General features: G+C 29.8%; 1 protein-coding gene across 2 annotated transcripts in view; it reads left to right on the top strand.

Moving 5' to 3' along the window:
* LOC126739916 (frizzled-2) overlaps positions 1 to 18,173 on the top strand; it is a 198,236-nt gene that overhangs the window by 102,379 nt on the left and 77,684 nt on the right. For both annotated transcript variants that reach the window (XM_050445743.1, XM_050445744.1), the window contains one exon: positions 3,626 to 3,671. The gene's annotated coding sequence lies outside the window, so the exon portion shown is untranslated. The remainder of the gene's footprint in view (positions 1 to 3,625; positions 3,672 to 18,173) is intronic.

The raw sequence follows: 18,173 nt of genomic DNA, 5'->3' as shown, positions 1-18,173 counted from the left end.
ATCTTTGATGTTAGGTATAAAGGTCTTAAGTCACTTTTTGACGAAATCCCGAAAAATTTTGGTCTTAGGTCAAAATTTTTTGCTCATTCTGGTGATATTAGAGACTTAAGTGGTACCGTTTTTATTTAGGCCCCATAAATTGGTACAAAAGACTTAAGTAAAAAAAAAAATTCTGGTCTGGTAATAGAGTTTTAAGTTTACATAAGACCTTCGTACCAAATCATTGTAAAAGGAAAGTAGTGTCATAATGACTTAAGTCAATTTAAGTCCTTTATATCAAAACGTTATTTTTAAATTTAAAATTGCATTGCTGACTTAAGACTTTCGTATCAATTTATCATTATTATGTATGTGGAATTTACACGTGATTAGAAGTTTATGTGTAGTCGTTATTTGTTAATCGTTGAGTTAACATGAGTGCAAGAAGTAAACTTATTTTGCAATTGGCAAGAAAATGTGAAGAAACAGGTAAATATCATTGTTATAATGTTTAAAATTGTCTTATGTTTATTATTAGTAAAGTATTTTAATACGACATAACATAATCTCATTATAAATTTACAAAAAGATAAATTATTAATTCCAGTTATTTCACACTCCCATACACCGGATAATGATCACAAAGAAATGCCTAATACTGATCACCCAAGTTACAAAATTTTAATGCCTTCTCTAACTGTTAATTCGGATTTTTCAAATATTTTGGACTTTGATGAGAATTTTTTGGGTGAAAATTATATACAGTTGGATACAGCAAGTAATAAAGGTGAATGCTTTTAAAACGGTATGGTAAAAGAACCATTTTTGCTTGTAATTTTATCGTGTATGGTACTGACTAATTTTACATTTCTAGTTATCGGCGATACAATAAATAAAAGTTTAGCTGTGTCGCTAACAGAAGATCAGATCCCAGATATAGGGTCTGTAACATCACCGCCAGCCCCTTCACTGAAAAAATTCATTCTGGACAAAGTTACGTGAATATAAGCGGTAAAATGGTAAATGCAAGACATATGAAGCCTTTAAAAGATTGTAGAAATAAATGCGCACAAACACTAAATGAAGACGTTCGAAAAAAAGTTTTTGATGAATATTGGTCCTTAGGATCCCATAGCAAAAGGGTAATATTTATTGCAAATCTAATTAATTCCAAAGATATCCAAGTAAGTCGTAAAAGAAAACGCGACTCTTCAAAAAACAGAGAAGTAACTTACGAATATTTTTTTGAAATAAATGGAAAAAGAATATCTGTATGCAAAGATTGTTTTTGTAAGACTTTGGATGAAAAGGAAAAGTTTATAAAAGTGGTTTTAAAAAACAAAATGCAAAGCACTTCTGGCATTACTGTTGAAGATCAAAGAGGTATAACACCTTCCGTAAATAAAAAATCTGAACAGGAATTTAATGAAGTGCGTACACATATTAAATCGTTCCCTTCTCACGAGAGTCATTATACAAGACGTACAAATGATAAAAGGTACCTACCATCGCATCTAAATCTGCGAATTATGTACGATCTGTACAAAGAAGGAAGGCAATATCGTTTAAAAAGCCATATGTTGATACCTGCTATAAGTCCGACACTCTTAGTATGCAAATACAGGTTGCTTCTAAATCAGGAAATAAAGAAGATGAAATTCGTTTACAAAAGGAACTGGAATTGCATCACAATCAAGCTAATGCTGCATTCGAAGCAAAAACTAAATATAAGACGGAAGCTAAAATAAATCCCTATAAAAAATGCTTTAGTTTTGATCTCCAGCAGTGCCTTCCAACACCCTTTATAACTTCTTCAGTAGCATTCTATAAACGTCAGCTCTGGACGTATAATTTAACAGTGCATGATAGCAATGGAGAATCAACGCATTACATGTGGCATGAAGCATTGGCTGCTCGGGCAGGTAATGAAATTGCTTCCTGCTTGTACACACATTAAAAATTTGCCCAATGATGTAAATAATATAACTTTTTACTTCGACACATGTGGTGGACAAAATCGAAACAGTCATGTCGCTGCTATATTTATAAAGGCTCAAAGTGAAAATATCAATTTAACGATAAGCATAATATGGAATGGAATGTTGACATTCCATGATAGAAAAGCGAAAAAAGAAAATGGAAGTTCCAGTATATCATCCACACGATTGGTACCAGTTGGTGAGAACAACTGGAAGAAAAAGACTATTTAAAGTCCATGAAATGGAGCAAAATGAATTCTTGGATTTTTCCGGGTTATTAAAATCATATCAGTAATGGTCAACAGAAACAAAAATATATTAAGCGAACAGTTTTATTGGCATAATGTGCAATGGCTACAATATAATAATGGCGGTATGGAACGTTACAAAAGTTCTATATCTGATACTAAAGATTTTAAAATTATAAGCTTTCTGAGACGGGGCAAAAGTCAAAACCTAAAAGATTTGGTAGTTAAGGAACTATATACTAAAGGGTTACTTCCAATATCAAAGGAGAAAAAGAAAGACTTGTGTTCGCTTCTTTCTTTGGTGCCACCAGTGTTTCACCAATTTTATCAAAATTTACCTAGCGATACTAAAGTTATTGATAATGACCCAGATCTAGTGGATGAAGCAGTAGAACAAGAAGAAAATTAAATACTTACTTAGGCTAAATGAATCAATTAGTTTCTAAGGGAAAAAAGTTAGTTTGTGTTTTTTAAAACATGTATTTTGATATTATTTGCCTTATTAAAAGTTACTCCATTCTGACATAAGTCCTTTACTAAAAATCAGTAAGCTAAAAAAAATTTTTTTTTTGTTCATAAAGACTTAAGTCATTCAAATTTTGGAAAATACACTTCTGTAGATAATGAATAGTATTTGATCTAAAAAAGAATTAAATACTCTGACTAATATCAAAAACTTCAGGCTTAAAATTATAATCGTATTTACAGCAATTTTTTAAATTTTCAAATTCGTTTTCTGAAAAACTATATTTTTTGACTTAAGCCCCTATTACCTAACATCAAAGATATGTTGTATAATATTTCACAGTAATAAAAAAATTCGATCTCATATTAATCTCAATTGACGGTTACGTTTACACTAGAATTAGAGAACATCCCATATTTTCATGCTTCAATTTATTCGTATGCCATTTACTGTTTTAGATTAATTACACTGAAGTTTATGGTTAATTAAATAGTTCTGTACCATCACACGAACTATATTAATGTACGTTAGTCGATTTAAATAAAAATACTTCCATGCGGTTTGTCTGAAACTAATTTCCTAAGATGCGAGGTTTTACCGGACTATCGCATCTGGGTTAAAGAAATTTATGATCAAGCACACATTTTGTTATTTTAGTTATATAGATTAAATATGTTATTGACCAGATATAAGAAAAAAATTATTCTATAATGTCTTTTTAAAATATATACTATTTCAATGTATTTATAATTTGTTAAATTTTAATTAACTGAGTATACCAAGATATTGTAAATGTAACATTTTTTATATATTGACATAAAATAAAATATTTGTATAATTTCTTCTTCTTAACACGCCTCTCAGTAAATATACATAAAAAAAATCCAAAAATATTTACTCCATCAATTAAGATATAAAAGAAGACTAATACAATATTATTCTTAATATTCCAGATAACCAACCTTGTCTCGACACTGCCTGTTTTTAAATACCACTAAGGTAAGAATTTTATTTTTTTAGTCCATTTTAGTCATTAGTATAAAAACGCAATAACGATTACTGTGTAAAAGTGTAATGACACCATTTGCCGATAACAAACATAATATTCTTGAGAAATTCTTTGTTTAGTATCAACATAAAAACACTTTCATAAAAATAAGTTTCACGGAATTATTATTGCTATAAGATTGATCATATAAAAATCCACTTAAGCCCGCATCCTCTTAAGATGTCTCTTCGAATTTGTCAAATTATCTCTCCAGCTACCTACAAATCACTAAAAACGTGCAAGTCACTTCCCTAAAATCGAAAAAAGAAAAATAATGGTATTTCAAGCCCTTTTTAAGACAGATGGGTCCTGTAACCTTTGACAAGTGGGTGCCACACACATACACAGTTAATTTTCAACCGAAATTTGTGCAAAGAACACGCTGGGTTCACGCTGTGACATTTCAAATAACGTTTTGGGTAAATATGGGAGGCATAAAAATAAATTTCGGATAAGTACGATTTGGTCTTTTCTTCTTTTGGACGTAGCGTGCATCTGGGTGGTATTATTTTGGGTATTTAAATGGCTGATTATTGGATATTTAAAATGCATATAAGAAAATTTAAATTTTTTGAAAATTGATAACTTATCTGAAATGACCTGGTTTTGGACAGCCGAGAGGTGCGAAAACTCGATTGACTAAACCGGTCGGGTATACCAATAATGGTAACGAGAAGTAAAATATTAGTCATATAAAAAGAAAATTAGTTTAATATTGTGCTTCGATGGTTCTGAATTTAAAAAAGAAGTTTAAAATAAGTTGACTGAGGAAAAAAACTTTTAGACCTCTTTAGTGTGACGAGTAAAAACTTTTCCAATAACTGAATCCCCTTATTTATTCACCCTTAAAGCTATTTAGATGTGGAGTCTGCCTGTTTTTATTTAGCTAACTAGAATCTTTTTTTAAGCGTTCTATATTTCAATGATAAAATTTTCGGTATATAGTGTCTATTAACCAAATGTAATAAGTTCCATAATAAATAATTCGAAAATACGCTCAGACACGGCGATTTTTATTTTAACTTGCCTAGTTTTTTAGAAAAAAAAATTAACTGGTAACAGTGGACAATATCAACATTTTTATATATATTTGCTATTGTTTTTTGGATATAATTTGACAAATTAAGAAAGAGAAACACTATTTCCAGGTGATCTAAAGACTATCAAGAAAATGAAGCAATGGTATAGAAAAAGGTGAAATAGTCGAATTCTCATTTATATATCCCTATCTCAGTCTGAGAATTAAAAGAATATGGAAATAAAATGATGTTTTTCGGGTTTAATTTGACAAATTAAGGGAGAAAACTACTATTTTCAAGCGATCTAGACACTATTAAGAAAATGAAGTAATGATGTATAAAAAGGTGAAAAAGTGAAATTCTTATTTATATATAATAAATAAATAAATATGTATGTCTTTATTTGGTATCAAATGCACATTACATTACATTTGCCCAAAAAGGCGAAGATTAGCTAAAGCTACTAAATCGATTATAAATTGGTACGGCAATGTAAGTATAACTACGTGAGAAAAAAGCTCTGCTATGGTGTGGCAATGTCTTATTTCTCTATCATGAATCGCATTTCTTGGAACTAATTTCTCCAACATATATATTTTGGCTTTTGGTTTTTATAGAGCCGATACATAAATGTAAGAAAATGAAATTAAAAAAGAAATGACATTTTTAGCCATGTATATGACACATGATCAAATTTTCGTAAATTACACACAAATCGACAACACGGTTTTTGTACACGTTGCAGTTTCTGCTGGGTTATTTGCATTTTCAGCTGGTTACAGCACTAATAGGTCCTTGGAAACTTAAAGAAGAGAAGAATCAATAGTTAAACCTAGAATCTTGACGCTCTTAGTAAAAGCCAAGGGGTTATTATCATATTGAATCACCATGATGCTTTATTGGTCAGATTTACTATTGACACTTTAAGCAAAAATAATTTTCGTAAATTAGGCCGTATGTTGCGGCACTTCATGCAACTATTGCTAAAGACCTTATCAACATTAAATCGTGGTGCGATTCGAATCTTCTCTGCTTAAACATCTCAAAAACTAAAGTCTTATCTTATAAAGGTACTCTCCAACCATTTGTACTTAGCAACACCAGCTTGGACGTTGTTGAATCTGTGAAATTTTTGGGACTTATTGTTGACAACTCTTTGAAGTGGGAATTACATATCGATGTTTTATCTAAAGAATTAAGTTCAGCTTGTTTTGCCATAAGATCAGTTTCCAGGGAATTAAATCTTTTTTCATCAAGAACAGTGTATTATGCCCTTTTTGAGTCCCGCTCGTTACGCCCTTCCATTCTGGGGCAGATGCTGTGATGCAGATATTAATTTTTGAGTATCATGCACGCACTGGCTAATTATTAAATTATTTACGATGTAGAATAGCAATATTTTGTATTGCTAAATATCTATAAAATTTTTTATGACTTTTTAAACATTGTTTTAATGTTTTTGACTGTTTTTGTTACTTTACTATTTTTATTTACTTTCCTATTTTCTTACTTTTTACATTTAGTATAAGAAATTTGACCAGGTACATTTATGTCTTTTGTACCCAGTTTTGTATATATTTATTTAGTACTTGTATTTTGGTTTCTATATTTGTGTGTTTTGTATATAGCTTTGTATATAGCTTTGTCTACAAAATTTTAAAATTTTTTTGACAATAAAGCATATTTAACTGAATGTATTTTCTTTTCAACGTTAGCACGACGAATTTTATTGGCAAAAAGTAAAACGTTAGTCTTATTGGCATTAATATTAAGATTGTGTTCTTTCGAGTAGCGCAAGATTAAGCTTAGGTCTCTATTTATACTTTCAGAAGCCCGTTCTATGTCATCTGGATCGAAATAATGAATTAACCGAGTATCGTCAGCGTACTGGTATATATCCTTATATCAGTCTGAGAATTAGATGAGTATAGGAATAAAGTGCTGTTTTTCGGGTATAATTTGACAAACTAAGGAAAAAAACACTAATTCTAGGCGATTCAGACGCTATTAAAAAAAAATGAGGCAATGATATAGAAAAAGGTGAAAAAGTCGAATTCTTATTTATATATCCTTATCTCAGTCTGAAAATTAATAGAATATGGGAATAAAGTAATGTTTTTCGGGTTTAACTTGACAAATTTAGAGAGAAAAACACTATTTCTAGGCGATTTAGATACTATTAAAAAAAATGAGGCAATAATATAGACAAAGGAGAAAAAGTCAAATTCTCATTTATATATTCCTATCCCAGTCTGAGAGTTAGAAGAGTATGGGAATAAAGTCATTTTTGGGTATAATTTGAAAAGTTCAAAGAGAAAAATTAATAAAAATTTCTTGAAGAATTTAACTTAATTTAAATTTTTCAATTTAAATCTATGTTTACGTACTGCTACGTTTTAGATAGTAATAATCTCACATAACAAAAGGACCTAATTTCAGTTACTATATGTTTGCAAATATAATTCAAAAGGTTTTCAAATATTCACCGCAATATTTATCTAACATCTACCAGCACTAACACAACTTAAATGGTTACTGGCAGTAATTCAAATTTGCTACTCTCATGTAATTCCTTGGCCATTAAGAAAATAAGTCTTATATAAGGCACCATATTTTTCCCAAAAATTAGCATTTATATTACGAGAGATTATATTAAAATTAGACAGTTGGGCAAGTCTTAAGAGTCTGGAAGCCGGAGAGTTGGACTGAAGGTGCTCCAAAGTTCCCGAATATATTCAGTTATAAAGGCAATCTATCTTCCGAAATTCCACCGAAAAGTTAAAAGTTTAAAATTGAGTTATTTGTTTCTTTTTTGGTGTTATATGTGCTTGCGGCGGTGATGCAAGAAAACTTTTAAAGATATGAAACTTATGCGGAAGTTTTTGATTTATGCACTTTTATCCTTTAATACTCTGTAAAATAGATAGATTATATAAATTAATTTTATTTAAAAACTACAAATAAAATTTTATTAAATAAAAAATCCTTTTAGATAAAAAGGTTGAACCCAAACCCTCCAAAAATGGAAATCTTGTTTCACTTAAAAGGAGATAAATTTTCATAAATCCTTCAGCTCTTGACCCCGTTCTGTTCCGGTGGTCTCGGAGTTTGCAAACAATTGATTCTATGAGTGAACCGGGCCCTTTTGAGCCCTTAGAAATAAAATTCGCTATTTGACTTTCGTTTTTATATAGGATTTTTTGGAATACAGGGTCACACCCAGAATTTATGAGCAGCTGGGATTAGTTCTTAAAAGGGCATTAATATAATATTGTACAGGATGACAATTGAGAACGTATAGTGCCTATATCTAAGGCACCAAAAAAATTAATTAGAATTTTTATAATAATGAGGATAAAACAAAATAGTGTAATAGAAGTTAGTTGATGATTTTAATTTTGTTATATGCATGAGAAATAGCATTTATTTGTAGCAATACTGTAACGCACAGCTGAGCGTGTGAAAATGATGTTTATTTATAGCAAAGAAGATCTGATTGCTAAGAACAGCTCATGTATGTCATCTGTGGTTAAGCAGATATCCGGAAAGAAATGTAACTCAAGTGTACATTCGCCAACTTGTGCAAAATTTAAAGACATTGGTACTATGATAAATGGAAAATGGGATAAACAAGAAAACTGGACAAAACAACGCAAATTCAATGCACTCGAACTATTTGCAAAAAATTGTATTTTATCAACTTATCAGGCAGCTAAATAATTCCACAAGTCTGTAAGGAAAATACTTAAATGACCTATAAAATTTGAATCATTCAAAAACTTAGTAAGGACCATCGCACCACGATAGAAGAATGAAATTTTAATAGCAGGAATTACTGCAGAAATTAATGCTCGTCAAAAATATTTGCTTAAATGAGAAAATCATTATCTATTTAAATAGACAAGTAAATAAACAAAATGTCTTTACGGCAATAATCCTTGATTATTTAGAGAAGGACATACGCAATACCCCAACAAGTGCTCCATTAATTATAGAAGGATTATATCAAACCTCTGATAGTTCATAAATAAGAGAGTCGAACTCGAACTTTTATTACGATTAATAATTAATTACGAATATTCGTAATCTATCATAGTCTGCACGTCTTAAATTTGCTGTTTTTAAGAAAGTAAATTATAGAAACTGTTGATCAGGTCTGATAATCCTTTCAGGGGCGAAACACCGGTTACCAATTAATCACTAATTGTGATATAAGTTCGAGACTTTGACCAAACTTGTAGTTTTTTGTAAAAAGTAAGTCTCTTAAAGAAAACATGGATGACTAGTTTCAATTTTCAATAGAATGGGATACCTCTTAAGTATGTAGTTCCACATAGGCAATTGGTCAGAAAATAACTATTCTGATCAATGGTCCTCAAACCTATGGCCTCTTTATTTTTTCTTCAGATATGACTTAAAAACTATTATATTTAAGACGTAACCCGACTCAACGGAGCAACTATCGGAAAGAATATTTCAAGGATGCTAAGCTATTTCTAAGGCAACAATTGCAAATCTATTTAATTTTCTACAATCATAGATTGTAACACCTTTAGTCTCTAGAAGCACTTCTATTAACAATATTACTCCAATAATTTTACTAGGCTGGAAAATATCTTCACAATTCTTCTAGATCCTATATATCTGAGTATCTCTGATAGCTTTTTATTAAATTAAGATCATATTTTTGGGTCATTTCAATACAATAAAGTAATATTAGCCTTACATTATAGAACTTAAGATAGCTCATACTATTATTAGTTCTTACGCTGTATTTAGACTGGTAAATTCTACATTTTACCAAAAAGCATTATAAGCAGTCGCAATTATATTTTATTTCAATGAATAGGCAATGCAAAATATAACCTATGTAGTTTTCAATGGCTTGACAAATATAACTAGACAAGTTTAGGCTATAAGACTATCCCTTCAGGATTCTTATTTCCTCTTAACTGTAAGGACAAAGAATAATATAAGCGATTTATTAATTTCATTAGGCACAAACTTAAAAATCAAAAATGGCCTTTTAGCTAGAAGCTTATCCAAATTATTTCTATCTGAGAAAGAATATTTGCATAAATGTCCTAGAAATTCTCTAAACCAACGATATAAACATACGGGTTAAGAATACTTGCCTCTTTCTCTAGCAGATTTTTTTTTTAATATTAGAGAATGTAGTGATGCGCTCATTTTCAAAATTCTAATATTTAGACTATTAGCAATGCAATGATATCAAAAATTACGAAAAAAGAACTTTAATTATTAACATATAGCGTTTTTAAGTAGACCTTTAAAATATTATTATTTCTAAAAGCATGAAAAATCAAACCATACAATGAGATGTGTGTCGATTTTTTTCTTTGTTGACCTGAGTTGTGTGAGTGAAACACAATTTTACCATTTATATGTAAAATTATATTTTTCTTTTTCTGGGGTCTGGAAGATTGGTGACTGAATGCTAATTTCGTAGCAAAGGAAGAATAAAACTCTATAAAATTCTTAAATTCCTATAAAACTCATGAAATTTACTCTTAGCCTAACCAAACCTGAAGAAATATTTCAAAACTTAAAACTTGATTTCAGTGTACTTTAAATAACCTAAATATTGAAAAACCAAGTGTTATTAAGTGCTAGAAGTGGTGTCCAGTAATCTCTGTGCAATAATAAAGAATTTATGCAAATCCATTCCTCACATTTTCAAGCAGGTCTTAGTCAATTTTCTACATTTAGACGTAATCGATTCCCAAAGATCTTGATGAATAGAATGAAAATGAAAGATGAATAGAATTTGGCTTCGTACTAAAAACTTAATTTTTTAAATGTCCCCAAAGAAACTAATCTAAAGGACTTAAGTCTGGAAATCTCGGCGGCCGGCGATCTGGAGTCTTCTGGAGACCACACATTTATTTGGTCAGGATAGTGCAAGTATACCTCTCGAAACAAATGTCGATTTGGGTCATTCCAATATCGACAGTTATGTGTATTTACAGTACCATATCTTCTATTAAAATCGTCTTCATGAAGCTTATGCATAAGTTCTACCTTGACAAGTGAATTTGTATATTTATCAAGATTCTTTTAAAATTCTTTGTACTGCTAAGCATGTAAAGCCTAAAGAAACAGTCAATCCATAAGTGCTTTGGATGATGTCGTGTGCTACATGTCCCAAAACTGCTATTTCTCCGGCTTCTTTAGATAGATAAGAGTGAATATTAGGCATAGATTTCTTCAAATTTTCGTAACAATTTAACCACATACTTATCGTTAATATTTTTGTCTCGACGTAACGCAACAAACGGATAGAACAGTTTTCTTTTTTCTACCCTTTCTTAAGTTGAATAAATTATTGTTCAATATTTATCACAACTAGGTGTGTAACTTAAGAAATTAAAATTAAAGGTCTTTCGATGACCTATAGAGGTTTATATTAGATGTAAACATTGAAATTTTTTTATTTTTGACTTCATGAATTATAATTTATCTGTATATAATAATGCCCATAACACTGTTATAAATGCTTTGAATATATTATAGAAATATTTTAATTATAAGGTTCTTTAAAAATAAAAGATATATAATAAAATTATTATTTAAAGAAGCTAGAATATTATCTTAACGAAAAAAATATGTAAAAGTGTATGCTCACAAGATCATTTTAGATGACTTTCTAGAATAAAAAATTATTTTATTTTTTTCATAAAAAATATCAAACAATATAGAAAATAATAATATCTAACAAGGACGATATGTATTAGTATAGGAAACTTTAGAAAAACAATTTAAATTTTGCGATAGTTCTAAAAAATAAGAAAGTAAGTATAAATAAAGAGGAATATACATATATGCTAACAGCAGTTTTTAGCTTTTAAACCATATAGTTGGGCGTGACTTTGGCATGAATTGCTTAATTGAGATTCTTCAGAAAAAGATTCAAAATGGTCGGTAATCGAACCTGCTAGGTTACAATTTCAGGAGATAATCCCCATTCATCATTAACAATGGTGCAAACATAACCAAAATAACATACTACCAAAAGACTTTATTCTCAAATAGAAGAGAAACATTGGGACAAATAATGGCAAAAAAGCTGGATCACTATAAGTTAAGAAAAAACATACGTTAACCCCTAAATGCAAAAAAAAGATAGCTTGGTCATTCATTGTCTGGGATTATGACTTAGCGTCAACGTTCAACTCGATGTAGAGCCATCTCATGACAAGAGTGGTAACCTATTTCCAAAACACGGACTGGCAACCAGTAATAAAGTAAGCCTAGAAAAGGCTTTGTAGATTTATGTTATTAAGCTAATTTGTTTTGTTTCTTACTTTATACTGAAAGATTAAATAAATGTAGATAAGTTTACCTAGCATAAAAATATCATTCATCAACACCATTCTTTTTACATCATACAATACTTACGTTTTTGATTATTTAGTTAAACATGTGTTATACGATAAAAAAATATATGATGACACTTTCTTTTTAAGAAATTTTCTGCTGAAACACCTATTATAGGAGATTTCTTAATGAGAAGAACAAGAAACAGATGTTACTGAATAGCATTAGACAAGTGACCCCTTAAAGTAGCAATTTTTAGCTTTGAATCTTACTTAAACAATAAAACATTAGTAAAGTAGAAACATTAGTCTTAAATACTAAAAAAATTATTGACGTGACTGAGAAAAAATAGATAATTAGGTATGTTAAATTATTCTTTGGTAACAAACAACTTGGTAGCTTGTACAAGCCTACAATAAATCCCCTGGTTAAAATGTTTAAAAAATTTATAAATATTTATTTATGTAACGGCAAATAGTAAACCGATAATAATCAGCAAAAGGCGTAATTGATATTCAATATGAAGCACAAACGCTTCGTGTTGGGTCCGGTATTGTCATGGTAATCACAACTACCAAAACTCATTATGATATTTTAATGTTAATTATTCTTTACCACGTACGATGCATACATTTCCCGATTACCTGCCACGGTTTTCGTCGAATTGTTTAACCTATTTTTTGTATATAGAGTTCGGATAAAGAGCTCGACCGTAATGGAAATAAGAAATGGTTAAATTTAGAATTTACTTAGTTATATTGAAATTTTTCTGATAGATTGTAAATGTTTTATTATTTCATTTCTTCCAAGACCATGTGTTGAAATAATAATCGAACTATTTAAATACACACCTGTGAATGCAGCCTTATTATCGGTATGTCTAATTTTGTGACTGATAGTCTGTCTGGGTGAGTCTGTTTTGGTGGTTGTAATAGAAAAAAATGCGGTTTATTAAAGTATTTCATTCATTGTGTTATTGATTTAGGTAATTTTTTTTTTAATAAAGTAACGAGCTTCGTAGCCTGTCGCATCTAACGCATCTACAATATTCCTAATTTACTGTCGAGTGCGGTACTAAAATCAAATTTTGATTAAAGATTGTAGTTACCCTCATTTGGCCTGAGCCTTTTAGCAAGATTTTGTAAGACAAATTAGTCTTTGATAATTAGTGTTTATCAGCTGTGTTATCAGTGTATATATGTTATCAAGAATGATTTTATATCATAGTTATTTTTGGGATAGACCTTACTTGAAACTTTGATTTTTTATAAATTAAAAACTCACATAAATAAACAATACTGATGGCCTGACATTGATAAAAAATAATTATAAATGAGTTTTTAATCGGTGATGGTTTGTTGGGACTAAAATTCATTATTTCAAATAATTGATTAACGTCATACTTAATTTTAGCATATAAGCATTTCCCTTATGGAAAAAGAGTTTTTTACTCAGTGCTGATTTTACTCTAGATTACTTCTACTACTTTGGCTAAAAGAGATGTGTAGGTAGCATGTGATAATAGATCTGCAGGATTATCAGCAGATTTGACGTGCTATCAATGTACGCAGCTATTTGCGAATCTATTAGTATCCGAGGTTAATGCTATCAATTTTACTAAATATTGAAACAATCTTATTTGTAATTTCCAGGCAATTAAAATTATTTTTTTTCCTCCCAGGCAGTTGAAACCTTAAACTCAGCAATTGACACAAATTTTTACGTTATTCCAGGCATTTCAACTTACGGATTTGAACCAAAATATATTATTTTCCAGTGAGTTGAAATTATTAATTTTTTTTGTATGCTACAAAAGCAACTTACTGACTTTTGACGTCATTATTTGTTGTTTTTCAGATAGTTGAAGCCATTTCTCATTTTTGTTCTATTCCAGGTGTTTAACGCTGTTTTTTATATTTTAATTGCTATTACTTTCAGTTCGCAGCAAGCTATAAAGCGTAAATAGATTCTGAAATACTCACATGATCTAGAAGTTCACATAAGGATCCTGATCCACTTTTGGAGCCACACCTAGAATTATCAGGGGCTAAAGAACTTAAAAAATGGTAATAAGTCATCTTGGTTTTAGAGTTTTCAAGAGTTTAAGTTCTTATCCTAAATTAAATGAAGAATTTTCTTACAAACTATTCAAACTTCTCGAAGGAAACTATCTAACTGAAGCTGATATTCAGGGTTGGTCATGGATTGGACGGCGCCAGAATTTTGAAAAAGACAAAGAATTTGAAAAAGTCAACCCTCAGTCCAACAGTCTTTTAATGAAATAAAAAATTTCTTGGCAAACTATCCAAATTTTTTGAAGACTGGAACTGAGATTCGTAGACATGAATGAGATCCTGAAAGGCAGCCTAGAAGATTCAGTCTCGAAAAACGACTAACTAATGAATAAATTTTGTCAATAGGACGTACTGACAATAATCAGAAGTTAACATAAGGATCTTAATGGATTTCTAGAGCCCCACCCAGAGTTATCATAAGCCAAAGGCCTTGAAATTACTGAAGAAAATAAAGAATTTCATTGAAAAACAAAATTATTTCCAAATCTCTATAAGGCATAATCATTATACTAAGAGAAAGTAAGTTTAGAATCAAACTAAATCCTCAAATCCTTAACTTTCAAGCTAAAAATAATCCAATTGGTAACTAAGCATATATGTATTCTTTTTACAACTGAAGGATGTTAATTAACGTTTATTGACAAAAAAAACAATTTCAATGTCATTGATGAAAGAATCACAAAAGGAAGTCAGAGAGATGCTCAGCCTGAGGATGTTCACCTGAGAAAATCACTTTAATAAAGATTTTTAATTTAACTGCTTGTGTTCGAACCTTCAGGAGGTCACATGTTTATATGTTTTTTTATCTGTTTTATCAATTTTTTTCGAATATTATTCTTTTGGTTTTTTTTTAATCTAGCTGTATTCGTTTTTTATCCTCCAATATTTTAGCATCCTTCATGACAATTATAATTAAAGCCTCATTTTCCGCCGACGAGAAGTTAGGTATTCTTGATATCAATTATTTATCTTGATCAGAGATGCTAATTGACAAGGAACTATGAGAAACAAAAACTTTAAGTTTTTATCTGAAAGTTGGATCACATTAGAAAAAAAATATATTTTTATTACGAATATTTAGAGTAACTTATTTAAGGTTATTAAGTTATTTTTATATAGTTATTTAACAAGATACAGTCGAATCAGCTTTGCGAAATCTATAATCCAAATTACAAAATCCAAGTACGGTGCATTACAAAGGAAGAAGTCTCATATAAGGCCGATTCGCTAATTAGGTTTCAATTTTAAGACGGTGCATTTGGGTGTTATGCGACTACCATGAAAACTAACATAGAAATTGTGTTACATTCCTTTACATTTCCTTGTGTATAATGCAGTAGGATTAGGGCTAAATTACGTTAAAAAAAAGTGGTTTAAAAAAATTTATTCACAAGAAAGACAATAATTATGAATAAAATAAGATCCGATCATTATTCTTCTTCAGAGAGTTTTAAAATCAAAGTAAACCCGGTCAATCAATGCTTTAGAGTTTCGAACATACATTTTTTAATTACTATTTACAAGAAAGTGATTTTTTATTGCATGATATTAAGATTATTTCTGAAATCTAGGCTTGTGGCACCCCGCATTATTTCTGTTTAAGTATAACTTAGAGATTATTTACTTACATTAATACACAATTCGTCACATCGGATACCATAACCGTTTCCTTTAATCATTCCTAATTAGCCTAAGGACACACTAATTAGACCAAGAAGAAAAAAAGAAACACAGTGCGAGTAAACGAATTCATCACTTAGTATGGACTGGATTAAAAATCCATGCTTTTGTTTATTTAATTTATTACGTTGTGGTTACCTATTTAAGACCTTGTGGTGCAATAAATGCAAAAATTCCATTAATATTTATGTTTTCACTTTTAGCCTTATTAGCTGCAAAATGTTTGACAGAGCATAAAAATATATACTTACCCCAATTTATACATATTTTTATTTTACTTCAGCTCTACTCGTTGTTTGTATTAGACAAGGGATCGAACTTGTAAACACACACAGTCTGGTTACTGTATATTCTTCAGTTTAGCGCTTATTTTGACATACTGTCAAGTACGAATTGTAAAGACAAACATGCCTGTTTGCTGGAATAAACTAATTAGAGCGTGACATGTTTCAACTGAATTTCTTAGGAAGGAAAAAACATTTTTGTAGACTTAAACTGATAAAATTATACATCTGAAATGCATAAAAATATTATTGTCTCGACTAAGCTAACGTGACTTTAAATGGTAACATTTTATGCTCTAAGTAAAGGTACCTATAATTTCCGACCATTACCACGTATAAATTTTCATTTATAAAGGACACTCTGGTACTTAGAAAGTTAAATCCATGTGATTTACAGGCTGGTGTGGGTTGATTTATGATTTGCTTATTCTTTAGACCCTCTGACATCTCCATACAAATGTCCAAACGTCCTACCTATTTAGAAATGGTACTTTATGGTTGCTATTAAGATTTTACGGCGGTCTCTTTAGTCAAGATCGAATATTTCTGCTAAAATGTATACAGAGTGTTGCCAAAGTGCTGGGGTTATGTTCTGTGATGCATAAAAAATAAGCAAAAAGAGTCTAAAAAATTCTGAAAAGCATGTCTTAAAAATTCTTCTTGAGAGTCCACATAGAAGCTATTGATTTAGATCACTTGAGTAAAAAAGCGACTCAATTAGCAATAAAAATAATTAAGGTTGCCCTTTTTTTAATAATTCACCTTAACTTAAGTAAAACTTAAATATTATATGGAAATCAAGCAAATGAAAAATTGTATCCAGTTTACACAATATTTCAAGTTGATGACTCCTTTGGGCATATTTTAAACTTCTTGCAGACAGATGTTGGCAATTTAAAAATACCTATGTTTGTTTTTATTTATGTTAAAAGTTTATCTTTATGAAATAAAACGAATAATTTACATTATTGTTAGTACTAGGGCATTAGTTAAGTATTCTTTATTTACTACTTCAAAATGTTCTTACAGATCTTCTTTTATACATATAAAAGATACATATGACAAAAATTAGACTGATGTTAACCTAATCATAATGAATGATGATGATAGATGTTTGATCTCATAAAAATCAGGCATAGAATAGCACAGAATATTCAATTACTAGCCACAAAAATTTCTTGTGGTGTGATGTAATTTAATATGATTAAAGATTATATTAGTAGACTGGTGAAATTGCTTTAAAAATTGTAATATAATATTCTTCTTATTAATAACCTAGTATTACAACCTGTAAGTACCTGTCTTATGCTGTTTGTTATTTAGAAGTGTGGCATAAAGGTTTGTTGAGTTCTTTTTTTTTATTTTTCTTTTCTTTTTGTTTATTCTTTAAATTAGTTTTAACTGTTTTACTTTACTACTTTGTTTTTTTGCATTTAATTTTTATTCTGTTATTATTGTTTTGATTCGTTTTTTTTTTCTGCACTTCCTGTAAGTGGGTGACCGTTGGAAATAAAGACTTATTTATTTATTTATTTATTTATTTATTTATTTACTTATATAGGTTCTCATATTCTAATTTTTTTTGCTACCTTTTGTAGTAATAATTGAATGTGGCAATATTAAATTGAGTTTCCATACTCATTCTTCAAAAGTTTCTGGATACTTAAATATACTCAAGAACTTGTGTTAAACGAATGAAGTGTTTAGTACTAACCCAAGTCAAGTATCTTTCAGAGCTCAGTTCTTGAATTTATTCCATTAATTCATTCATTCATCCATTTAATGGATTTTTATCAGCTGAAATATGGCAGAAGGTTCACTCCACTCGCTGACGTTATTATGCTACATGGCTTAAACTTGAAGTTTTAAGTTTGAAGCTCACGAATTTCTTCTGGTTTACAAGATATTTTAGATGACCCAATAAAAATAGATCAAGAAGTGTTAAGTCCGGGGATCTAGGCGGTCATTCAATAGAACCTCTTCGTCCAATCCACTGTTTAAGATAATGATCATCCAACCATTGCCTAACTACATAATGAGGAAGTACTTCATCCCTT

This window comes from Anthonomus grandis, chromosome 8, assembly GCF_022605725.1.
Source record: "Anthonomus grandis grandis chromosome 8, icAntGran1.3, whole genome shotgun sequence".
Classification (NCBI taxonomy): Eukaryota; Metazoa; Arthropoda; class Insecta; order Coleoptera; family Curculionidae; genus Anthonomus; species Anthonomus grandis.
This window is presented reverse-complemented; position numbering and strand designations above follow the sequence as displayed.